The sequence below is a fragment of the Coturnix japonica genome, chromosome 6 (assembly GCF_001577835.2).
Source record: "Coturnix japonica isolate 7356 chromosome 6, Coturnix japonica 2.1, whole genome shotgun sequence".
NCBI classification, from domain to species: domain Eukaryota; kingdom Metazoa; phylum Chordata; class Aves; order Galliformes; family Phasianidae; genus Coturnix; species Coturnix japonica.
In genome coordinates this window covers 10,063-36,915 of record NC_029521.1, presented here as the reverse complement: position 1 = coordinate 36,915, position 26,853 = coordinate 10,063, and the positions used below count along the sequence as shown (strand labels likewise).

At 38.5% G+C, this 26,853-nt stretch overlaps 1 long non-coding RNA gene across 6 annotated transcripts; it reads left to right on the top strand.

Moving 5' to 3' along the window:
- The first annotated feature begins 250 nt into the window (after positions 1-250).
- LOC107315540 lies at positions 251-26,853 on the top strand. Of its 6 annotated transcripts, none has more exons than XR_001555952.2 (4): positions 10,748-16,103; positions 17,473-17,673; positions 22,357-24,442; positions 25,725-26,853. It is a non-coding gene; the product is annotated as an uncharacterized LOC107315540 (long non-coding RNA). The 6 variants fall into 6 exon arrangements; XR_004307703.1 differs by adding an exon at positions 16,656-16,735 and having other exon boundaries at positions 10,749-16,103; positions 22,357-26,853; XR_004307702.1 differs by adding an exon at positions 20,288-20,536 and having other exon boundaries at positions 15,879-16,103; positions 22,357-26,853.

The following is a 26,853-nucleotide window of genomic DNA, read 5'->3' as shown; positions in this document are numbered from 1 at the left end:
GTAACCCTTCTATTGCTTGCTAAAGCTAAACATGCCTGTTTAGAACTCTATCAGTTAGTCAGTAGTGACAAATGGACAAGAAGCAAAGAATGCCAGCTCAGAGTACCTACTTGCAGGTTATTTTTTTTAAGGAAAAATAAAGTAGCCTTATTAAAAGTTACCAAAAAAAGAGAAGAAAAAATAGCAAGAAAAGAGATGCTTACCCTCCCCTCCTCTTCCTTTTTCAGCATCTCAGTCTCTTCCTACCATTCCTGCATTCATGTATTAATGACCAGGCATCACAACTCAACCTGACCTCCTGGAGAGTGAATATGAAACTTCAGCTGTTCATCTTCAAATAGCCTCCAAAATTCTGAGCTACAGAGAATGATTCTCTCGTGTTTACATTCTTCTGTTTGTATATAATTCAACACAAGGGAGGACTAGGACTCTGAATGCATCTCTTAAATTAGGTGATATTCAAGTTTCCTGTGTGAATCCCATTACCAAAATGAAACCTTATAAAAATATTACAAGAAAAATGGGAAACATAATTAGTTAGGAGTTTAGGAGATATGAATTTTCACTAAAAGCATTCACAGACAAGTAATATCTAGATTACCAGTGCAAGTACATTGTTTTCAATGGCAAGAATACCCACCCACCCCACTCCTCCAGCCATAAAAAGCACATACATAGATGCATCCAGTTTTACATCTTCTAATATCCACCTTTAAAGGCATCAGAGATTTAAAACCAGGACCAGACCTCAGATGTTTTGGTAGCAATGAGTTTAATTTTCTAACCACCTGCAGCAGCTCTCAGGACTGATATCATTTTAGAAGTAATGGTATTTGTTAGAATGCTAAAATCATACATCTGGTGCTCAGTTGCATCAAACAGCATAGAGCACACAAAACTGTTTTAAGGACAAATCTAGCATATGTTCAGGATTGAAGCAGGTCATAAAGTTAGAACCAACACAAGACAGAAATCAGGTTTTGACTGATGCAAATTAGAAGTGTTTAATTGATTGTTTCCAGTGAATTAAATAAAGATGTTCTTTCTGCTTAGCGTACTGCAGGCATTTCCACTTAATATTTCACATCAGATGGATAAATCCTGTGTCTTTTTGCTTATGGAATACCTTGACTCATTTTCCCAGCACCAATTCTAAACTTTAGTGTAACACTTTTGTGTGCAATAAGTACAGATAAGTATATAAAAATGACTTGGCTTTTAACAGATATAAATATTTATAAAGAAATATTTATTTTAAAAGGTAAAATGGAAGCAATGTGCTCTGAGGCCACCTTATGTTCAGCAAGCTGTGCTCAGCACACAACCTCAGTGGGACATGAGCGACACAATCTGTCACCACGGCTGGGGGGCCAACTGATACTGCGTTCAGGTACCAACAGGCGCGTGGATCTTTGCATACAAAAGTTGTATCCCATGTAAGTAGAGCAGAATCACTGCCATGCCCTTTCTCTCCAATATGCCCAGCATAATCCAGACTAGCAGAAGCTGCAGCACAGACTTGTTTTGCGTGTCTAGGCATTATCTAGAAAATAGATTCTGCTAATTTATAGCCAGAACACCATCTGAGCATCACAAACTACTTCCATAAGTCCTAGTGATGGGCTCCATTAATTTTATTGAAACAGAAATTTTGCATTAGATTTTGGATCTGTTATTTTGACAGAACAAGTAATGTTTGGGCAGATCATTTTCATCACTCATACGTTATTATCTGGTAGGATTTATCTGCTAGGATACACTATATATTCTATGCCAAAATACATATTAATGATATATTACTCCCAGTAGTATCCTTATGTACAGTGAACAGCCTAAGAGTTCCTAAATTATTTGATACTATGTGCATCAGAAGCAGAATTTGCTCAAATTTCTTTAGTGAGATGCAGTTCGAAACCATTTCCAAGTCAGAGAGAGTGCATTTGGTTAACACAAGGCAAAATAAAGTTTTCTTTTGGTCTTCACTTTCATATTTTAAACTAACCTCAAAGAGCTGAATCACCTTATTTTACCTTCAACTCAAGTCACAAATAAACACACTGCAAAAGCTATAGAACTAAAGCAGGTGACAAAAAGCAAAAAGTAACCAAAGCTAAAGAAGAGGAAGATAAATTGATTAAGTGTTGGAGCAAATTGTCCAGGGATGTTATTCATCCTTCATCTCTGGCACTTTAAAATGAGGTTAGACAAATGCTGGTATGGAATGTTTTAAGTGGAGTTTACCTTGCCTTCAGGCAGATGTATGGATTTCACAACCTCCTGAGGTTTCCTCTGGATCTCTGAGTCTATAAATGTAGCATTAATCACTGTCTGTCTTTGGAGTAGCCTTCATGGCCCTTTTAAAACCCAGGATGATGCTCCAAAACTGCAGCTACTATAGCAACATCACAGAGCTACTTCACCTTCTTCTCTAGGGCAAAACAATGGTAGTCAGCAATAATTACGAGACTTGTTATAACCTGCTTTTTTTCCTTCAGTTGGCTGTATCTTACCAGGTAAGAGAGAGTGTTTTATGGGATTTCAAGTAACATGCTCTCTAGCTGGCTGGCAGGCCATTATAAATTATCTATGAGAAGCAAAAAGCAATGCATTTCCTCATTGCACTGTGGATTTGTGAGTCTGAGAGCTGCTTGAAGGGAATGAGGACTTAGGGAAGGCTTGCTGCACCTGTACATTGCTGGCACTGCCCCAAGACCATCTGTGCAAAAATCTGTGGGAAAAGAGAGTTTTATCCATTCAATGTATGAACCATGTTTGCTGTTCTGCTTGGCTTTGGTGCTCTCATACAAGAATTTGTTCTTCTAAAATGCCTTTCACCTTTCTATAAAGCTATTACAAACTGAAATAATGCCTTCAATTTTAAAGATTCCTTAGCTGCTGCCTTCCTTAGTAGGAGTTAAGAGGAGGTGATAGCAGTATGAAAGCCCTGCATTCATTTTTTATCATCTACTCTCTACCCAATATCTCCAGGTCAGAAACAGCTTTTCAATTACTTTGGCATCCACAGCAAACCTGTTTCAGGAACACACAGTTCTATGCTAGAAATCCAGATATAAAGGCAGCATCTATGGAACAGGCAGACAGAAACTGATATGGTAAACTTATGAATGTTTTAGAAAATAATGGAAAAGACTTTAACTAAAATAATTACATCTTAAGCTGAAATTTTGTCCAATCTATAACTAAAGTACAGCTTGAAACACAACAGGAAAAGCACAGAAAAAAGCTTAATCAGAGTTTAGTTTTCTCTCTTTCAAAAGATGCTACAAAGCAAATTACAGGTGATACAACAGAAAAGTAGTCTGCTATATTAACAAGAAGTAAATGAAGCAATTTAGACATAAGAAAATGGGATTATAATTGCTTTTTATTCTCTTGGCTTTAAAGTGAGTCCCTGGCTGAAATGTTACAAACAGTCTTAACAGTGAAGATAACTTTCATCTGAAGAAATATGTACAATGAAAAATATAGTTTTGAAAACAAAATGGCATTCAAAGAGGTGCTAGTGTGAAGCAGGACTTTCATGAAATTAAATAAAATATCCAAAAGCAGAATGATTAAGGAAGAACAAAATATAAGGGCCTAAGAAACAAAGATGTCGAGAGATCACCAATGCCGTTTTGGTACATCCAAGCTTGGAAATCTTTTTAGGAACAAGGCAATGTTTTTCTATCTAAATTTATTTAATAACATCTGTAGAAACACTGGGCTACTGATATGTGGAGAAAAACCATATTGGGGAAAAGCAGGGTCATCTCTATGATACATCAGCCCTCTTGATGAGTGGTAAAAATATCCCAGATTTTCTGAACAGGGACTGACGCAGAGTTACAAATGCTATTCTTTTGTCCCACTGCTCAGATAGCAAGGTTTAAACCAACCTTAATAACAAGACAAAACTAATGTTGCAACTCCCAGAGTACCACAAATGTCTAAGACTATGTTCAAAATTACACTGATGGTTGCTAAACAAGTTTCCAAGTCATAACACAAAGCTTTTCCTTACAAACAGACAACCCAAAGCATCTGAACTGCAGCAATATAGCCTTTCATTGGCTTTGCCTCTTTTTTCCCCCCTCCTATTTTTTCTTTCTCAACAAGTAGCCACCAAGTACTGGCATCTTGAGACCTTTGCATTCATTCTGGAGTCATTAATCTCCATGGCTGACCTAGTACAATCACTATTAACTTGTATTTCACTTACACTCATAGTCTTTTAAGTTCTCCTGAACTGAGAAGTTGTTAATAGAACTATTTATTACAGAGACCATAAATGTACTTCCATTCATAAAGAAGAAAAATAAGCACTGTACTTAAAAGTAAAAATATACCAAAAAAGCCCAATATAATTCTTCACTACCAGCATCTTGAAGAAATCAAGTTTTCATTATTAAAGTGGAAGGCAGAGTGGTGACTGTCATACAATCAGAGACTCATTGAAATTCTATTAAGATGCAGAGCAGCAAACACTCTTTAAAATCATTCCCTCCGCTATGCAGACCCAGCTTTGCTAAACTGCTCCAGAAATGTCATCTTCTATGTTATTTCTGGGAATTGACATTTTCTAACCTTGACCCTGAAGCATTTGTATTCTGGGCTGCAATACATTTCATTTTTATGTAAACACAGACGTGCTGGTACATGCAGTATATTTATACCAATTATAGAAACTATTTGTTTTCCATGTGCTCCTTGTGCAAAAGCACTACCTGCAGATAGATCTTCCTCAGGCAGGTTTAACTGACTCCATGGTAAAGATTTGCCCATCCCATCACTACCAGGCTTTTTGTTTTTTCCATTAGCTACCTGCACAAACTGCTCTATTTATGTGACAAACACACTCAGGTAAGACATTGAAATGTTCATAAAAAGCAGTATCAAAGGATCACGACAATGAAAACTGTATCCCAAGGCAAATTATGTACTACTTGGTTTCAGCACTTGTGTTTCTTGGTGTTATCCACACATGCTGTGATGTTGTTCTAGAAAAAAAGCTTTACCAAAACTAGAACTGATATATTATCCAAGTAACATATGTATGAATACATGTCTTTGCTTTCTGACATTTTACATCAAAGAACACCAAATCCAGGAAGCCTGAGACAAAGATAGAAAAACCTATCTTTATACTCCTTGTCAAAGCATGAAAGGGAAACTGCATGAGAAATCCAAAGCCCTCCAACAGCCAAAATGAAAGCTTCAGTTGAATTTTGAATCATCTGGTTATTGTGAAACAGAAAACCCATCTCTTTAAAAGGAATTAAAATTCGATGTGAAATTCCTTCTTTGAATCAGAGAGTGAGAAAGAGCAACCGGCTCAGATTCGTGTGCTAACTGGGCAGCTGGGTGTGAGGGGTAGTCTAACAGCATTCTAGATGATGGACAAAGCATAAGACACCAAATGTGATTTCAAATGTGATTTTTTTTATCCTAAAAAGAGTAAATAAGGAATGGCAGTCACCTAAAAAAATTTGATTTATATGTGTGCTGTTACAAGAGCTGCACAGCTAGAAATACTGACTTCCAGTAGGAATATCTCAGATGGGCAAGCAATAAAGGAGCAAATGACCATTTTGCCATTTTAAAATTGAACTGGGAGAGATTTTTGCTGATACAATAAATCACCTTAAAGTAATTAACTATCTCCAAACGAAACTGTCTCATCATTTCAATTGTGGTTAGTTGCTGCTTCCAAATTTCAGTTTAAGAACTAGAGTAAGCCATGTTGATAGTACATGATGTTTGGCTTTCCTCTCAACTGATATGAAGATACTTGTACTTTGACACGAAAAGTCTATCTGTGCAAGACAGTAAAAGAACTAAATGTTTGTATTATTGAGTATTATTTCTGGTTATTTCTGCTGGTTATTTCCAGCACATTTTTCCTGAAAACATGCAACTACATCTTCTGTGGTCACTGCTACAACTGTAATATGGCATTATAGATACAGCCAAGTTCATTTTCAATTAGTTAATTCAACTACAGGCTCCTCATGCTCCAGTGTGCAGAGTGCGTGCAGAGCCAAGCATGGGTTCCATTGTTTCAGTGTTTAACCAGTTCCTAGTTTGATTTTTATAATCTACATGGCGATCTAAATTAAAGTAAGGTTAGTTCAGCTAATCTAAGTTAACGTATCTCACAGAATCACAGAATGACCCAGGTTGGAAGGGACCTCAAGGATCATGTAGTTCCAACCCCCCTGCCTAGCAGGGCCACCAAACCTGTTTTCTTACAAACACTATAAATAAATTTCAGTTACCACCCTGCAGGAGACAAGTAGACACAGAATTCTTTAGAGGGAAAATCCCAAAGCAAATCAAACCATTGATGTACTCCACAACCATATAACTGATGTAATGATGTACTTCACAACCAAGTAATATAACAAATGCTGTGCTGCTATTTTTGTTTTGTTTTGTTTTGCATGAAACAGAGAAAACACATAAAATATATGAGATGGACAGATGAAGTTGTTTCACAGATAGAGAATGAAATGCAATGTTGATGTAACATTTCTAAGATGCCCATATTTTTTCAGTGGCCACTTCATAATATTTCCATTAACCTGCCTCACACCTTTCAGCTCCATTGAAGGGAGACTAAACAAGCTGTCACAGAATAAATTGCAGGACAAGAATGTCTCCTCCCATCATGGAAATCAGACACAGGCTGTCTGTACACTTGCTGCATGGCTGGCACATACACCCTACTCTGACTGCACCACAGCCTTGGCAGCAGCCAGGAGTAAATTTACCCCTTACCTGGCAGCCCGAAGACATGTGTCAGCAACACTGTAAAATGACACTGTGTTTTCCCTGGGGTTTTGTGATACCTGAGACTGCGGGCTTTTTATGGATATTATCCAGGAGTCTTCCCACACTGTACTCTCACCATCTGTTTTTCAGCACAGCCATGTTACGCTTTTACAGGCGTTATCAACTCTTGTATGGCCTTTCTTGGTGCTCAGACAGGACCAAGCTGAGAGCTTAAAATATTCTCAGAAAACAACATTCTCCAGTTTAGCATTTTAATTCTGTACAGCTTATTCAGTGCTCTGCCACCATCATTCAACACAGTCCCTCATCTTCTGAATAAATCTTCTAAAACAAAAAGAAGGAAAACAACAAACCATGATGCAAAGCATTTCCAGAAGGTGGTGTGGACTATGAAGGGATACTGTTATTTAAGCAAATGAGAGGGGGGAAAAAAGGAAATAAAAAGAAGAAAGACACTCAATTTTCTGCTCCACAGAATTAAGAAAATGAGAACAAAATATACAGAATCTAAATCAGACCTGGAGAGAGTAAGGCAGCTCCAGCTAATTCCCTGAAAACCTCTGTCACTTTGCTTCCCTTTAGAGCAGATGGTGAAGGAGCTGTTGATTTGATTTTCCGAAGGGGGAAGCAGAGGAAAAAATGCAATAATTTCACTGGAAATACATTTTGTGTGAGAGAACAGCTGCAGCATGCAGGTTTAATGAGATACTGTATCTGCGTTTCTGCATTATATTTCTAATCTGCCAGTGGTAAAGGATGAAATCTGACAACTGCAGGGGCTCAGCTAAACCTTTTCCTTGGATTTTCTGTTTCATTGTGATGCATAGTCATAAAACAGCAAAAACGACAGCCTGAATTTCAGTCAGAATGAAGTCTTTTCTGTTAACAGTCTTGTTTAGTCTCCAGGGCAAGCCAGCCAGAAACATAAGCAGCAGAGACTTCTCAGAGCTTTCTCTGAAAGGCAGCCACTGTTTTGCTGCTGAAACTAGAAGTCCAGTGAGACCACACCACACTTGTTTTTTGCTACACAGGTACTTTTTACCTTGACAATTCTAACACATTTATTCATTTGTTCTCACATTAAAAGCATTTTTAAAACATTAAAGTTTGATATCAGCCTTCTCAATGTTATGTATTTCAAAATCATCACACATAGCAAGCAAATTATATATCAAAATTGATTTTAAAACAACATTTCAGCAGTGTGATTGGAAGCTTGCTGCCATGCAATCAGCTGTCTTTAAAATGTGAAGTCTCCCACCTGCAGGCTATTAGATTTAGTGCTTTGCAGAGAGAGTCAAAGAAACCAATAAACAGAAAATACCAGCTCTTCTTGCCATCCAATAGAAACACTGGAGGTGACACCCAAAGCCAGCCAACATGAAGTAGCTTGACATGGATTTTCCATTAACTCAGGAATGAGCTATTTGTCTGGAAAACTAATGAACCTCAAATCTAGAAAGAGAAATGCTGCTGCTGACATATGCATTTCAACATACTACAGTGAAACCATAACAGGAATTCCTGAATGAATGTTGTTGGGAAGGGCAGATGGCATAGGAAAACCACTTTCATTTTTTAAAAAGAGGGTGGAAAAATCAGTACCAGAGAAAATAATAAGCATTCACTGAAAAAATAATAACAACTTAGGCTGCTAAATTGTGGATTGACTGAAATGCATTGCCTGCACATTCAAACACATCTCTGAGTGAGACCGATGTAACAGCTGCCTGAGTTACACTGCACAAGATACCAGCTGTAACACAAAGTTAGCAGCCTTCTACTAAGTTGGTACTTGACCAGAGCAACAACAAATAAAAGGATGAAAGCAGTGTTGTGGTGTCTGGTGCAGTTCGATACAGATACACAATGCAGTGCCACTGCTTGTGGGTACTGAGACAAGTAGAACCCTCAGGCTCTAAAGCACTGCTGGGGTGTAAACCAAACCCTAGCTGCAGTCTTGTTGCGATGTAAGGTAATGTTTCTGAAGCACCAAGGCTGTCTTCCTAAGCTCTGCTGGCTCTGAAGCCAACTGCTGCAGTGATAACCCCAGCAGGAGCCTGAATGTACCATCCGCTCTGCAGTGTCTTTCTCAGGCACAGACAGATTGCTTGAGATTTGTCTGTCTTTGGGCTACAGGCAAACAACTCATGTCACTTAGAAAGCCTGCAGCCCATGAAATTAGAAAAATGGAACGTCCTGTGTTTCCATTCCTTCCCTCAAGCAGTAGCAAACAATGCATCAAAAACTAGGGTAAACATTTTATTCTGCTTCTTTTCCCCACTAGCAGAGGTTTCTTTTAAAAGCCTCCTACAAGTCAGGATCAGGCTTTTTACTCTCAGTAGCAATGTGGCCGAAGAAAAGAATGATAGCAGAAACATTTTCCTCTGTGACAGAATCCAAGCAGTGGACAAAATTGCCCTTTCAAATTGAAATAAAACCTTTTTTACCTGTTGTCAGTAGCATCATACAGGAAAAGGGATCTGTGAGTGCATTACTCCATCACTCCAGGACTGTGCTGACATAACTTCTCTGGTAAAAAACTAACTAGACTAACGTGTCATAACTCATATATTAAACAGTATCCAACCAAAGCAGTTACTAATGAATTATGAACTTGGCTGTACTCAAGAAAAAATTCACGGCCACCCCAGGACATCAGCTGTCAGCTGTAACACTTGCAAAATGCTTATCTTCTATCAAAGAGCTGGCTAGGAAGTTTTTCATTCCATGCTCAGTCAAGTGTCACCAAAACATCCTACGTTATCAGCAAAGGAACACTCTGCAGAGAGATATGGGCCCTGTGAAAAGCTTTCTTTCAAGAAACCTCTTTGGATTAAGAACTCTTGCAAAACTCAGCTATGAGCCACAATTATCTGAAAGTAAAAAGGTCTGTGCAGAAGTACAGGGTGCTGAACAGTCTCATGAATAAGTCAAGCTCCTGAAGAACTAAGAAGTATGAGGAAATGAAACTAAGTTTCTGTCTTGAGGAGGAAGAGTGAAAGATAATAGAGAAAGAAAAAAATATCTTGTTAAAATGCAAAGCAGATAAACAGAAGCAGAGCTCAAGTGAAAGAGGGCAGAAGGAGATGGGAAGAAGGCATGGTTCACTGAGGACAGCTTCCTGCTAGACCTGCTGGTTGTGCTGAAGGATACTGACTGCAAGCATCAAGATGTCTGGTCTGGATAAGGATTTATTTATTGAGAAACCACGCAAGAGGAACAATCTTAGTTTGTACATCAGAGAACAGGGATTGAGCATTGAGGAAGTTTACTATTATTATTGATGCCTAAAAGAAAGAAAAAAAAATACTGCATTAAGAAATCTTAGAGACCCTTTTCAGCTGCTTCCTTCAGACATCACACAATCCTGAGCAATGAACGCAGATTAGAGGACACCTGGAAACCCAGAGAAGCCCAGTCTCAAGGAAACAAGGAGTACTGGAAGCCCAGGTGAGTTACAGACATCCTAAAGAAACCAGAACTGGAATCTCTGCTTCACCCAAGGACCTGGCATGGGGCAGGAAGCCAATGTGGGTAATACGCACAATGGTGCTGAGGGCATTTAAGGCACTGGTGGTGTACAAAAGCCCAAGCTCTTTTCTGTCACTCTCAGTTGTGGCATTTGCACAGAAGTTTTATAGCACAGTTCACACACTGCACACCACATATGTTGAAACAGGTCCTTTAACTTCAAACTTAAAGAGGGTAGATTTAGGTTGGCTGTAAGGTAAAAGTCTTTTTCCACACATCCTTTCCACAGAGAAAGTGTGAGGCGCTGGAACAGGTTGCCCAGAGATGCATAGGATGTCTTGTCCTTGGAGACTTTCAAGGCCAGGCTGGACAGGGCCCTGAGCAACCTGATGGAGTTGTGCACGTCCCTGGTCACTGCAGGGGAGCTGGAGTAGATGATCTTTAAAGGACCCTTCCAACTCTGAGGATTCTGTGATTCCTTGCAGTGGGATTTCAAACTAATTTTTTCAGGTACAAGCACATGGCACATATCAAGAGGATAATGGAACATTTAATTAGTAACAAAAGATCTTTCAACCTTCTCTGCAGACTGAAAAGCTTGTCTTCAAGTCATCCGAGTTGTAAAAGAAAAGGGATGCCTCATTAATAGAGTCTCCACAGCATCCCCATCAGTCATTTCAGAACACAGACTTCATTCTCTTTATTATCTTCAAAAATACTTCATCACAAATGTTCAGAGGATAACATAATGAAAATCAATAACAAATCATATTTTTGTTAGCAATCAAAATTATTTCAGTACTTCATAAAGGGCCAATAACTTAATTTAACTCATCCAATGAAGTTAATCATAATTGAGCTTTCAGCTTAGAGAAAAACCAAAGCTAGACAGGCAGTACTGCAACCACACACACTGGGGAAGCCAGAATGTTGAAATATTAGTACAGATCAATTATTATTTATGGAATAGAGGGAAAATCAGAAGCTTTGCATAGTGCTCGTGGTTTGTAAGTATCTTCCAATCCGAGGTTCAGAAAGCTTCATTAAACTTGAAAATTAATTAGTGGGCCTAATGATTCCCTCTTTGGCAATGTGAAATGAACAGGAACAATTTTTTCTGGCCACATTTGTCCTCTCTAGAAATGTTTCGCAGTATGTTACAATAACTAACCAGCATTTCTGCTCTCCTGTGCTAAGACAGGTTTTTTCAGTTTTCTTTTTTGCACCACTATTCTTATTACTACATGAGTCCAAAATACTCAGATAGAACTGAACAGCTAAATGGCTTATGATATCAAAGAAAGCTTCAAGGAATATCAGGGACATTCTTTCCCTGTCTGCTGAATTTCTGGTCTGAATAATAAAGCAAGATCAGAACCAGAGCTGCATCACAGACCAGTATTCGTGGAAAATAACATTACCACTGTTTTTATGATGACTCATATCCTATGATTTTCAACCTCTCTTGACAGCCACGCTGAGCCACAAACAGCATTAATGTCACACTAGAAGAAAAACGCAAATCCTAAGTGCCATTTCTGAGAAAAGCTAATCTGCTCTTTTCCATGCTCAACTCTTGTAAAAGGTAAACCTGCAGGACAGTAACAAAGTCAATGGGCAATGCAGACTGTCAGTACTCCTCAAAATAAACATCACAAAATAGAAAACATATTTTGCCACAGAAATAAAAACAAAGTCCTAAAGAATTCCATACTGATACTGTCATTGTATGACAACAACTTTGCATGCCACCTTTCCAATGCAGATTGAGTCATGAAAAATAGAATAAGTTGAAGATTGTATAGAAGAAGCTCAACTAAATTCAATCAATTGCACAGTTCCATTCTTTAACCTTGTTTCAGCAGCAAATAAAATCATCCCTGAAACACTGTCTTTTATACCCATCCTGCATGAAGAAAGATTTACTCATTAACTACCTCTCAAGCTAAGGAACTGCTCTAAAAGCAGAACCCAGTACCATGTTGTGTTAGCACAGCTGCTTACACTGGCAGTGACTTAGGCATTCTCTATGCTTTTGCACTGCCCATTAATACCAGAACACCGCTATCCCCCTGAACCCACAAGATGGCCCACGGATAGTGTGCATCTATTGTACATGCAAAAAGAGTTGGCCATTTATGTATTTTGCCTATATTACTGTAACAACAACGTGCTTTATAAAGCAATGACGAATTTTACAGTAATTAGAAAGCCCAGTCAGGGGAGAAATCTGAAAATGCAGCAGATTTGGTTTGATGCAGTGATAGCTGAACAGAGAAGAAGAACTGGAGGAAAGAAGAAGTATTTGAAATTACAGACAAACTAAGCCTGTAATTAAAAGTATATGTAACATATGTTTGAAATCTGTTCTTCTCAACAAGGGCTCTGACTTGGGAACATGTTTCTTGACTCTGTTCTCCAGCGCCTTTCCTCTCAATGAAATAACTGGCTCATAGTTTTTCTGGAGATAAATTTCATCTCACAAGAAGAATTATCAAGAGCTAATAGCAAATGCAGCTTCGGCTTAGTAAGTCATACGCCATCATAAAACATTTCTGAATACAGATACCATCACATTCGGTTCCCAGTCAAGATTCATCGACTAGCTGGATTCAGAAATGCAGTCTTGTTATTCCACAGAAGCAAAGAAGGATGACAGCTTTGAGACATTGCTATTTAATGTGACAGACAGATTGTAAAAGTGGGAAGTAAGGCAAGCCCAATCTCAGATTTAGGACGAATTCTGAATTTTATAGCTCAATGCCACCCGTTGTGCAAATTGGTCTGGTTTATCTTTTTACACACACAACCCAAAGTTCTTAATTTAAATCAACTACATTTTCATAAGAAATCAATAGGGAGACAGTTTATGTAATTCTAGTTCCTCTGCTCCACCCCCACAGCTGAGATGACTCACAATCCTCAAAGTACTTTCAGCATTCAGAGTTATTAATGCTTTGCCCATTCAGTTTACTGTGGTATTAGTTATATACTGAGATGCATACACCTGCTTTACAGCTGCATGAAAAATAAGCTGCTCGACAGCAAGGTAAAACCTTGCATAACTTCTGCAAGAAAAAAGAATCTGATTTCTACAGTTTGCTATGCTCCCTGAAGAAAGGGTGAAATGTCAGCAAATTTTAATGAGTTCTCTTAAGGGAAAATGAGAGAAATCTGAAGAATTATACTTGCAGATTAAAATATGGTAATCTGAAATTTCTGTAGAGCTCTAGTGTCAAACCCCAAAGCTGGAAGGGCACCCAGTGAACTACAATTCACAGCGACTGCCAACTGCACTTCCCAGGGATTTTGCACATCAGTTGTTAGCGGATTATGTTTTACTAGAGACCGGGTGAAAACTAATCACTCTCACTTGGAAAATACTCCAATTTTCCTTCTCCCTTCCGCTTCCAGTGAAAGTTAAAAACATTAAACACGGTAATTTATGCCTGAGTCCTCATCAAAAGCACTTGAAATACTTCCTGCTGCATACTCTGTATCGCTATGCAGAACCCAAGGGTGCACACACAAGGACAGATAGTTCAGAACTGAGCTGGCTCTGGAAATTGGATCACATTGAGCTACAATCATTCATGGTGATCCTTCTACATATCTTTTAGTGAAGACATGCTTGCAACTGCAGAGTCTGGAGCTTTCCCTAAGTACCTACAGAATGCTTAAATGATGGGACTTGTCTGCCTTTGTCCAGCCCAGCTGGTGAAACAGAAATGATTAGTGGAAACAAAATCACTTCGTTTGTTTTTTAAAGAGGTAAGCAACAGAGTAGCAGCAACAATGAAAACAGGTCATTCTAATTGGGTGTGGGGAAAATTGCAGCAGTGGTAGCATACCATATTACCATGGTGTAAGTGTACACAAGTACGTGATAGGGAAGTAATAATAAGCTGACTTGCTTTGTCTAGTGCAAAAGGATGTGTGGATGCATAGCCCCTTGGCTAGGTTTATTTTTATTTCATTCACATCAGCTAGAAATGATTCTTAAGAGAAACTAGACATGCTTCCAAAACCAAAGTTAAAAACATCAGTGAGGGTATAAAATTACTCTAATACTGAACTAATCCTCTATGCATGAGTATGCAGTGTATGGACATACGATACAGTGGATTTCTCAAGACCTTTCATCTTGAAGATGCAGAAAGGTTATATGGGAGACCAAAGCAAAGCCAAATTTTGCTGATTAATATATTTTTAACCTTGACCACGCTACCAGGAAAACATCAATCCCAATTTTTCCATTTTATCTATGTTATGCATGAGGAAAATGTACACACAAAATCTGCAGCATACTATAAGGGGTGCTGGTATCTGGAGCCCACAGCGTAGGTTGTTCTGGAAGTAATGTCTTTCTTTCCATCCATTCCAAACTTTTTTCCTGGACTTGCTATTTAGATATAGTTTCTGACTAATTGTTCTTCATAGGTGGAACAAAGCACACCAGTTTTACATTGCTAGAATTTTATACTTCATGTTCTTTGGCTGCCTAGCACATCATTTTTCAAAAGGAAAATTGGGATTACGTCGGCCCTGGGAGATGTACAATGGAGTTAGGCAGAACAAAAGACTGGTCTCTCATAGCTATAACTGTCTCATCATAGTACTTATGCCTAACAGATTCAACTGTATTTAGCATCATGTACTAAGGACAGTACCTTGCTTACAGTGTGCTACCCTGCAGCTATTCTTGAATTCATGCAGCACAGTTGGTAAGTCTAATTGTATTTAACAATTTCTTTTACAACAAATACTTTTACATGAAAATAAGCAACAGTAAATGAAGTCCCACAGGATTAATCTGCCACGTCAACTATTCTCAAAAGACAAACACCCTGGAGCATTTCTAGAATCCTATGAATGCTAGTAGTCTGCCACCACTTTTCCACAATGAGAGGAATCTCATAAAAGTTAAATAATAAGAAAATGTTTTCATTCCAGAACATGAGATTTTTTCTTATCTGATAAGCTTATATTGTAAAAGAAACTACTGCTACTATATGGGTGTACTGAACAGCCACTACCATAAATTTGCATTGGTGACATGAAGGTAATTTAGTCTTGCTCTCAGTTCAGAGCCCTCTAAACAAGAATCTGTTGCACTAATGCAAGCAACCCCTTGACTTACATGTTATGGATAGTCCTATTTTACTACAAACAAACTGCTAAGCATTTTCACTACAACAGAGTGGCACTACCAAACAGGGTTACAGCTTTGTAATTGGTACCTCTTAAGGGACTAAGGGTCTGCCGGGTGCATGTTTACCAACATCACTTGCTCAGTCTTGTTTGAACAGAAACAAAACAAAATGAGGAAGTTCATGTAAGCAATTGGCGTACTCGTTAATACATTTTAAATAAATAAGATACTTGCTCGCATGTATTAAACAAATAAAGTAATGCTTTATGTATGCTAAGTTTATTTTGCAGTTGCAGAAAAATGAATACTGTTGAATACTAGGTTTTTTGAGACGTGAATCCAGCTCTGCCTCAAAGAGACATCAACAAAGCTTAGATTTTCTGCAGAAGTTTCATTTAGCAAGAAAAAAAACTGGATAATTGATTGAAAAAGAAATATTTATGAATGAGGTTAAACAGTAACTGCTGAGTCACAGCCTGAGCTGCTGATTGAGCACCTGGGGAAAGGACCCAGTCAGTCCTGTGAGCACAGGTGAAGGGAATTCAGCTGTGGAGCTGGAAGGGGTGGAGGCTGGCTGCACCTTTCCTAGACCCCATTTAAAGGCTGACTCCCTCTGAGGAAGGTTTTCTGGTTGGATTTCTTTCTTCTATGGGGTTTTTCCTGTAAACCTTGATCTTCGCAGGTGGGTGAGCACTTATTTTGGATCACCATTCTGTTTATGCTAGTCTATTTGCTGTTGCGCTCCTGTATTGTCTTTCCAACGTGTTAAATAAATCTGCAAAAAGCAGAAAGATTATTTCTTAAAACGAAATTTATAATGCTAACTTAAGATAGAAAATTTTATTTGAATTCTACTCCCTACTAAAGGAGATATGAACTTAAAGCTCCAACTTTAGCAGTAGAAGCTCAGCATTTCCAGTCTCCTTATCTATGTGTTCCTCTGTATATAAAATACATGTGTAGGTGGCTTTTATATTCAGTGGAACAAATAATGTATGTTATATTAATTATATAAGTAGTGGAATGTGTCTATATATACTCACTGTGGGTACTGAAATTCCTCTGTTTCGTAAACCAGATAAGCATTCAAACTGTTACTATGTAAGTCAGGAAGGAGTCAAACTCAGAGTGATCAGAAAAAGCACCCAGAACTCTCCACTGTATCTCAGTTTCAAGTTAGGGTTAGAACTACATGCAAGTCCTCCACCAGACCTAATCAATCGCTATTTTTTAGAAGATGCCCTCTCAGGGAACAGATGATAACTGCAGTGGTGCCTGGAAGTTTCTATGGCATTAAAAGCTGAACACCAAGAGGTACTTAGTACCTGCTGGTAAATAGAGCTAGTACCTTTTTTAAATCTTTTCTCGTGACTTTTGTCTCCAAAACAGTGCATTATAGTCTTGTACTGCTCTATGAGTATTTCATCAGCTTTTGGGAAGTGCCTGCTTGTCTCTGCTTCAATAGCTTTGTTAAAGAAGCCTTGAATTATCTTTCTTAGTTCTGTCAGAAAGCTCTTTCCTAACGAATGTTGTTTATTAACATGCTGCATTTCTGGCAAAGCAAGTAGAATATCAAGTGGGATTAAGTAGGAGAGTGGTGTTTCTAAACATCTGGGAAATACTTAAGATCTCAGCTATGACTACTTCACCTCTGCTTTTTCACTGCAGAGCACAATATACTTAGCTTCCATTATGGTGTTTCAGTGAACTCTCAGCACAGATCCCATGAAATCTAAGAGACAGAAATATGTGCCATGATTTTCCCAGTCAATGTTGTCTTACTCCAAGTATTTCTATGACAAATTGCGAACATGAGTGGGGTAGCAGTACTAAATTTTTAAGCTTTATTCATAAAAACATTATCTTGGCTAATCTACAGTCTTCTGGTCAGTCAGCCCCCAAGTCACATGCTAAAGAAATGATGGCTGTCTTGGGCATTACAGAATGCTGCTTGTTTATATAAACATAACCCTCATGAAGGCCTAATCTTTGTGACAAACACAGCAAAGGATTTCAGCTTTGTTTATGTACCAGTTTCCTTCTCTCCACAGAATTTAACCATCTGCATTAAGGCAGAGTCCACTCTAATCTGCTTGAAAAGGAAGCCATGAAAATGCTGACTTCACTTCTGGAGCAGCCCTCGTACTCCCTGATACTGAGGAGGTTCACCCTTGGAGATTCATAAATCCAATACATGACCTGTGATGAAGATAAGTACAAGCAAAACCAAAAACTAGAGGAAGATTAAATGAGTAAGTAAATAGATAATAAAGAATACAAGGCTTGCTCCAAAAGTAATGTTGCTTATTTTATTATGTTGACCCATGATACAGAGGTGAATGTTTTTGGAATGGTAGTAGAGGCTGAACCTTCCCATTAAATTCCCATTAAATTCTGTTGCCATGCAACAGACTGCTTGCTGAAAGCTTATGGAGACCAGATAGTGGGTCTGAACGCAGAGAGGCTGCGTGGTGGTTCATTTCAGCAGTAGTGACAGCAGTGTGAAAGAACAAGCCATGTTCTGAACAATCATGTGGATTTTTACAAGGGTGGCGTGCAGGCTGTTGTTGGTAGGTGGCAAAGATACATAGCCAATGGTGGTGACTATGCTGAAAAAGAGTATTATGTAGCTGCGAATTTGGTATATCAAGAAGTATTATTGGACTGTATGTATCTGTTGTTGTTTCCATGGAAATAAATAGTAAACATTACTTTCAGAGTGACCTACATAGATCCATTTGGGGTCAGCAGGTGACTTCTGCTATACTATCAGTCAATTGCTCATTTGAGTTATGCATTAAGATTTTGAGAATTTTTGCTTTTTATGCTGTTTCTCCAACAAAAACCTGTCATTATATTGTAAATGTGTAGTATACACATTGGTGACAAGGCAACAAAAGTTTCCCCAGAGCCATTAAATAGCAGATGCTTTTATCCTACCTTAATAACTCAGGTCTTTCTTAGTCTTGTGTTGTCTTCCGCATGGAGAGAAGAAACAGTGTACAAGACTGGGTTTCAGTTAAAGGGCAGTCTGCTCTAATGTTTGGTTGTGGTGTTCTTGCCAGGTTTCAGGATAATTATTTCACAAACACTTCTGGTTCATTTAAGTGTTTGTAATTCTTGTCATACTCAAGATTGCTCCCTATCATGTTTTTTTTTAGCTCACAGCCCATGTGAGGGTGTAGGAAATTAAGGCAGTCCTAATAGAAACAGGTGAAAAACTGTCATGTTTAAAATATTTAATAACCATGAAATTTAGTGGCATTTTTCTGCATGTAATAAAGCAGTACATTGGCTCAGTTGAACAGAAATAAAGGAAAACTCCAGACTACTCAACTTACTTGATTATAGCATCTCTTGAGAGAGAGGAGGAGTAAACATGTCACATACATGGAATCTTTTCAATTCAGGTATCCCACCATTCAAAAGCTATGATAACCTTACAAGGGGTAAAAGCTGCAATGAGGGGAAGGTAATGGGAGGGTGGTAGGACTAGATGATCTTGTAGGTCCCTTCCAACTTTGTCATTCTATGATTCCATGATATCAGTTTAAACAGTAAGATGTCTTAGCTGAAAATGAGAAACATCTGGGGAGTATGGGGAACAGTAATATAGCCAAACGCTTGGGATATTTTAGAAGACTATCCTCAAACTATCTGGCCTTTTTTCCATTTAAGACATGACTAGGGTTTAGCTTTAAAAAAAAGTCTCATTGGGATTATGTTCATTTATTTTATTAGAGATAGAGTTTTCAGTGAGATGGTGCATTATCTGGACCCATTAGTCAGTGATGTAATTGTAAAAATGTTCTTTTCCACTTTACTTTGCTATAAACCATTTCTGTCCTTTTATCCTTCATGTTTTTTGCTTTTGCTGTGCGATAGCCTAATCTAGAAAATTAGGACATCACAAATGTTTGTAGTTTTGCAATATAGACTGAAATGTTATTGCATATACTTCTGTCACATAGTTATTGTGTAGTAATGAAGAACTTATTATCCAGTTAATTAGCGAAACCTAAGAAGAACTTGCCATGCTCAGAAAGTGATCAAGTGAAGTGTTATGCGAGGTCATAAGCAACTTTACAGTAATTATAATAACAATGGAAAATCTGTGATTTAGGCTTCAAGACAGGAAAACACTCATGCATGTACTTAGCATTTTTAAGTTCTTACAGTTAAGTGCTTGTAAGTATGCTGGCAAGCACTGGACTGCTTCCTTAATAAAGTAAGATCGAAATCTTAAACGCATGCACAGAGCAGCCAGTGCCTGTCAAGAGGGATTTTAGGCATAGCGCTCAACTACACAATCTCCATTTATTTACTTTATTAATACTAATAATTCTCAGGTCAAAGGGAAGGATATGAGCTCAGCCACGCTTTGGTAAATAGTATGTGAGAAAGTCAGCCTGGAGCCCCAAGCCTTCTAGAATCACAGAATGGCTTAAGTTAGAGACCTCAAAGTACTATCTGCTTTTACCCCCCCTGCTGCAGGCAGGGTTATCAACCAATAAATCAAATACTAGAGCAGGTTGTCTGGGGTTCCACCTAGCCTGGTCTTAAACACCTCCAGGGATGGGGCATCCACAACCTCTTTGGGCACCTTGTTTCCAACACCTCACCACTCTCAGTGGGTATACCTCCCTAGCATTTAAATCAAATCTCCTCTTTTAGTTTAAATCAGTTCCCCCTTGTCCTATCATTACCTACCCATGTAAAAAATACAATTCCCTCAAATACTGGAAGACTATAATGAGGACTGCCCACAGCCTTCTCTTTTCCAGACTGAACAAGCCCAGCTCTCTTAGCCTGTCTTCATAAGAGAGGTGCTCCAGCCCTCTAATCCTCTTTGTGGTCTTCCTCTAGACCCTCTCCAAAAGCTTGACATCTTTGCTGTGTTGGAGGCCTCAGATCTGGACATAATACTCCAGATGGTACCACACAAGGGCAGAATAGAGAGGGATGATTGCCTCCATCTCCTTGCTGCCACCACTCTTCTGATTCAGCTCAGGATACTGCTGGCCTTCTGAGCAGCAAGAGAACACTGCTGGCTCATGTTAAGATTTGCATCAACCAGGATCCACTAAGCCGTCCGCAGCAAGGCTACTCTGTCTGGTATGTATGTGTATCTGGGATTGCCCCAAACCAAGTGTAAAGCCTTGTGCTTTGCTGAACCTCACTTGGTTCAAAGTGACCCACCTTTCCAGTTTATCATGGTCCCTCTGGGTGGTGGCCCTTCCTTCTGCAGTGTTAACAGCACCATTCAGCTTGGTGTCATCTACAGAAGTGCTGTGGGTGTGCTTGATGCCATCATCTGTGTCATTACTAAAGACATTAAAGACTTCTAGTCCTAAAACAGACCCCTGTGGCACACAGCTCATCACGTGCTGCTACCTGGAAGCCTTTTACATGACTTGAAAAATGTAACAAAAATAAAACAAGTAAAGAAACAGATTAATAGAAATGCATATTGAAATGACAGATACTTAGGTATTCACTGCCATAATCAGTTAACTCTAACTCTAATCTCCGAGTTTATTAGTGCAACTTCTGTATGGAATATTAAGAAATAGTAAGGACTGAGATTTTAAATGTGGATCTATTTTCTCTCTTATTCTAAGTCCAAAGTGATAAGTCTGGCTTTTCTGGAATTAGGATTTAACCTCAATTTGCTACAGCCTGGATATATATCTAAGTTTGTAATTTAATGGCATGTCCTCATTTTTTAAATAGGTGGGAGGTGTGTAACAACACATCCTAAAATATTTAAATGTTCATTCATTTTATGAGGCAGTTATTTTTAATTCCACATCCCCTAATCCATTGATAAAAACCTGGTATCACCCACTACATTAGCAATTATCTGACACTGAGGTAACTGCAGATTCAGCACTCCTCTGCATCCTATATGGATGAAAACACACTGTACTCCTGGCTAAATATGGCTATAATAATCTTGCTGTTATTTTTCTGTTCTGGTAGACATGTATCAAAAGCACTGTTCAGATGCATGTTAACATCCTACTCTTCTGGTTCCTTCTCTGCACAGAATTTAAGCCCTGCACTTTGAAGCACCATAATGCCACTTCATCACAGCTCTTAAAAAGCCACACAAGGAGGAAATGTTTGTCCTGTTCAGTTACTGTTTGGGGTGGCCTAGCAGCCAGCTACTAACCTGCCTCAAATTTCAACTGCCACATCTTCTCACAGGGCACAATTATTTTGACACGCTGCAAGCAAGCTAGACAAATATTTTGGAGATAGTGGAGTTCAAACATTTCCCTTTGGACGTCTTCAAAAGTTCTTGCTAATACCTCACCTATAAGCTTCAGAACTGGTTTGTCTTACTGTGCTGGTTAGCTGAATGTAACTGACTTTTTGGGGGCAGAACGTGGATGCATTTCATGACTAGTGTGATTTTTGTGAACCAGAAACACTGGCAATTGCAATAGTGTAGGGGCTGGTTTATTTTTGAACTCTATATTCAAGTTACTCTTATAACTTCTTTCAGTGCTGTTTCTTGTCCTGTATAAAAGACTACACCCTTCAGCACAACACCCTCTTGGAACAGACAATATTGTTCTGCTCAGCAAATAAGAAAAAAATAGGAAGTACCTGTGCAGCTACTTGTTACTATTTAAGTTAAATAACAGAGAGGGCAGAAGAAAGGCAGTCCCAGATGGTGCTATGCAGGGAAAAGCATACTGCTACATTAAAGATGTGCTTTTAATTAACTTTTATCTGAATGATTATAATTAAAGATTTTAACACAGATGTTCCTAGAATAATCATGTTCTACTTCCTTGCTCAGCCTGCATTTTAAGAAATGGGAATAGAGCCTATTTCTCCCTTCCAATTCTTTCTTAATTATCTTAAAATTTCTGGCTCTTCAGTGGTTTTACTATTGAGATTTTCTTAATGCTTTTCTTTTTCAGATTCCTACTGGGTTTTCCAGGACCTCAGGCAAGTCTTTCAGGTGGCCAGGTGTGATAAAAGGCATTAAACAGAATACCGGTTGCATTTTATTGTGTTTGCATCTAGGAAAACCAGTTTATGTAGAGTTCTAAATTTATCTTTGAAGTTGAGAATAAATTGCTCGCTTTTGTTTTTGTTGCTCCGCACTGGTTCTATTTTCCTTCAGTTTTGTTCTGCATTTATGAAGCTAAAGATCTCATTTGTTATTGTGTTCGTTCACAGGTCTCAGCAGGTGATTTTGTTGCACATTAACTGCTGTGATGTGTATTGGACATAAAAGACATAGCAAATCTTGATTTATGCAAAGATTAACAGTGTCTCTAAGCACATCAATTAGCCATTCCTTGATTTCGTGTTGATGTTTTTGCCAGTAATGTAATGACATTGTGAGGTGGCAATTAGAAAACACAGGCAAAGAGAAGCAGGATCCTGCTTCACTTGGGATTCAAAGATATGTAGGATCACTTTCTTCTTTAGAGTTTTATTAAAAAATTGAACTATGATTTGAGTACAGAATAACAGGAAGATATGAAGATAAGATTTAATGAAGGGAGGAGAGGAACAATGTATGAAGCAGAAAGACCTAAGGCGAAGAGTCCTGCCCTCTCTCACATTAGATCCTGACAGATCCACAGCAGTTTCTAGAATATAAGATGATGGAATTAATTGTTTCTTAATATATGTTACAGCCTAAGACAAAGAAGAACCTAAGAATAAACAGCATAATTCATCTTTCTCATACTTTTGTCTATCCTAATGTTATCTTAATACTGAACAATATCACTTAAACAACAGTCTTGCTGTAACTGGAGGGGGGAAGAAAAAGAAAAGGACTCTTCTGAAATAAATGTTGAGATTTCTGTGCATTATCTTTCAAAGACAGGCAGAAACATTCAGTGTGTGTTTGTTTAAACTTTAATCCAAAATAAGACCTTGTTACTGTTGGCTCTTACCAAGTAAGCCTAGAGCATATAGCAGCTTTTGCCAAGAAACACTGGGATTCTTCCTTGTAGAGTAATTCCCAAGCTTCTGATGGTCTTGTTCCCACAGTGCATCATTAGCTAGAGAACTAAAGAAAATGGATTCTTTTACGTAGGAACAGTTATTAATAGAGTCCATGCTCACTTCTGTTGTATGCCATGCAAGGACACACAAATTGACCAACATAGATGACACATTTTGTTTTCTTAAGTGGCCACTGAGGTATGCAGGGATAAGACAGAAAATAGCAATCTTAGTGGTGATTAATTTTGGGGTCACAACAGGGGTACTAATGAAATGGAAATCACGTTAGAAGTATTCACTGCATCTCTGTTTCAAGAGTGTTGGGATTTTAGGCTTGCACAGAGTACATTTGGCACGCATTTTAGCAGCGTTTCATTCCTTTTTTCAGTGGGGATTTTTGCTGAGACATCTATGAATCGTTTGACCCTTCTCTTGATTATTTACAGTCTTCTATACAGCTGCTCTTTCTTTTATTATGCTAAGAAAAGCGGAAGAAAGAGAAATCAAAGCTTAAAGTAAACTATAACTTTTAATCCTGTCTTTTAAACTGTCTGCTCAGCAGCCTGGTTCACATGCAGTTCCTGGTTTCTGCCAGCAGCTTGCGCCGTTTATCTTCTTCGCACCCAGAAGCACAAGACTTCCAACAGAAATCTCTCTGGAGCTGCAAGTGTGACAAACAAGAGGAACAACACGAAGGCTGTAAAAGAGAAGCATCCCTACTTTTGATCCGCCTCTGGGTGGTGTATTGAAAGTAGGAATCAGGTAAATAGGGACTTTGTATGAAGGTTAAGTATCCTAGGCTTTGGGGAGTGTCAGAAGAAAAGGACCAGTGGGACATGTTGACATCACTATAGTTATTTCTTGGAAATTTGATGAATATGTATGCGCTTGCTATATAACTTTCTAATGCTTCTGTCCATTGCATGATAGGAGGGGTGATCCCCCATGTGCCCAGCGCTGAATAAACATGTACCTGCTTTGTAACCTAATTCTGGTTATAGAGTCTGATTCCACACTTCAGTATGAGAGTGAAACACGAAGGTAAGGCAGGAGATGTACAGTGTAAGCACTTCTATGTAACAAAGTGCTGCATTCCCTAACCAGAACTGCATGATTTAATGTGGCCCCAAAGTAAAACATGCAGCTGCATATATCAATTATTTGAAGCAGCCTAAACAGTTTACAGCCTCAAAAATCATAAGAAATGATGGACCGGGGAGGGGGTGGAAAGCTTTGGAAATATATTCTGCAGTACAGTACAAAACAACCTGTTATTGGCACACCCCAGTCTTGTTGTGAGACTTTTCTTTTTAATAACACTGCTTATAACTGTATATGATAATGTTAAGCCCTCCAAACACACACACACTTGGTTGTTCAGCTGACAGATGGGGTCTTTATTATGAACACCTATGGAGCCTCTGGAAGCACTGCTTTCTGTAAACAAAGCATAGCTGCTGCCTGGAAAATAGCTCATGCAGGCAACTTGGTGACATGGCAACTATCTGGCTTCTCAAGTATGACAGGAGCTGACAATACTCGTTTCATACCAAAATCCAAAAAGCTTAGAAGCTGAAACAGGTATATTTAAGCTATCTTCAAATGCTCAGTATCTAAAAGCAGTATTCGATACGCAAGTTTAAAGCAGTAGGCTGTTAAAATTTATTTTTTGCCCCATTTCCAATCATTTTCCATCAGTCTGATCCTGTCCATTCATCAGCCTGTGTGCTTCCCCTAATGCTTCTAATGAAAATAATATGAAGTTAATCAATCTTTGAGCCAGTATTACTACTATCATGCAAATATCTCGTGAAAGAAATACTGCGCAAAAGGTGTCTGTGGTATTTGCCATGTCTTATCCACTACGTACAAGCAAAGCAGAGCTTAGAAAGAGAGCTTAACATTAGAGGTGGAAATGCATACAATACTTTCACTCTTCCTCCTCTTGTGATGTTTTCCTTCCCTCTTTTTGTGCAAGAGAACAATAGGGAATTGCTTTTTATTAAGTGCAGAACTTATGTTCTTTGAACACTGTGGAGAGCGATGTTAACTAATTATAATCTAGTCCACCACCACTGAATGTAGAACAGGATCAGAAGAATAATGTATTTTCACTGGCAGCAGCATTATGCTGGGAGTCAAGTGGGGAAACAGGTCTGAGACTTGGCTGTGCTACCTGAATGAGAGGTGTTCTCAGTCTAGTTTTAATGAGAAATTCCACCAAGGATAAAAAAATTATTTCAGAGTAAAGTCTTATTGAACTTTGCATGCAGCTACATTCAGTTTCGGCTTTGATAAATTAACATTTCTGATCTAATGCCAGGCCTGCCAAAGAAACCTGCCATTCTTTGATTCACACAAACCAAGCAAAAACCGTGAAGAGCACTGAGTGATCACAAACTTACAAGTTCTACTGAAACAGCAGCTATGCACTCCCATGTCTGTTTCACAAAAGCAGAGGTGAAAGAGACTCTTGCAACTATTCCAGTGGCACTGAAAGCTAGAAAACATCAAATATAGTGGCAGCAAGGAAAATCCATCTATGCAGTATAATTACATATTAGATCTTTACTGGCTTGTAAAGGAGAACTTGAAAAAGAATATGGAAACAGAAAGCTTAAGTAGTTCCATAAGTAATGCCTCCTATTTATTTCCATAGAAATTACAACAGAATACAATGAGATAGCAGGATGCTGCAATCTATTGCACTGTAATAAAATGTAATGGAATATTGGTGGGAATGTTCAGCCTCTATTGCCATACAACCAGCAGCTGCCTCTGATGTTGCTGATCAAGATCACAAAATAGGAGGCATTACTTTTGGATCAGCCTTCATATGAAAAAAAATGAATGCATCATACTGAACCATTAATTCAGCTCCTCCTGCAATGTGATTTGTCTCTCGTTGCTGCAGTTAACAGAGAGTCTATGAAACTCCAAACACAATTAAGTCTTGGCAGAAGTGCGGTTGGAGGCTACGGCAGTTTCTATAGCAACCCAAAAGGCTCAAGACTAGTAACAGGAGATCAACTTTAAGGCAAGATAAATACATAAATATAGCTCTCATTTACCATTTCCTTTGCTTCCAAAGGGCAACATGTTTTCCCCCTAAACAATGCAGAAATACAGTCAGATGTCCCATTCATTATTAACCAGGGTAAAAATAATTTTTACAAACATTCTGTTAGAAAAATTCTAACAATTTCACAGTTGGGAGAATCATCTGAATTTCTCTTATTAATCCAGTCAAAATGGAGAGCACCAGACTTGAATGCTGCCAGAAGACTTAGAATGAGGCTTCAAAATATGTAATGCTACAGTCATAATAAGAGATTGCTGATGCTGACACACTGTATGCTTATGAACAAATTATCTCAATGCATTTTACTGGATTATGCTTTGGGTCAAGTTTTAAGTTTCAAGAACAGCAAAATAAAGTATTTTTGTAAGCA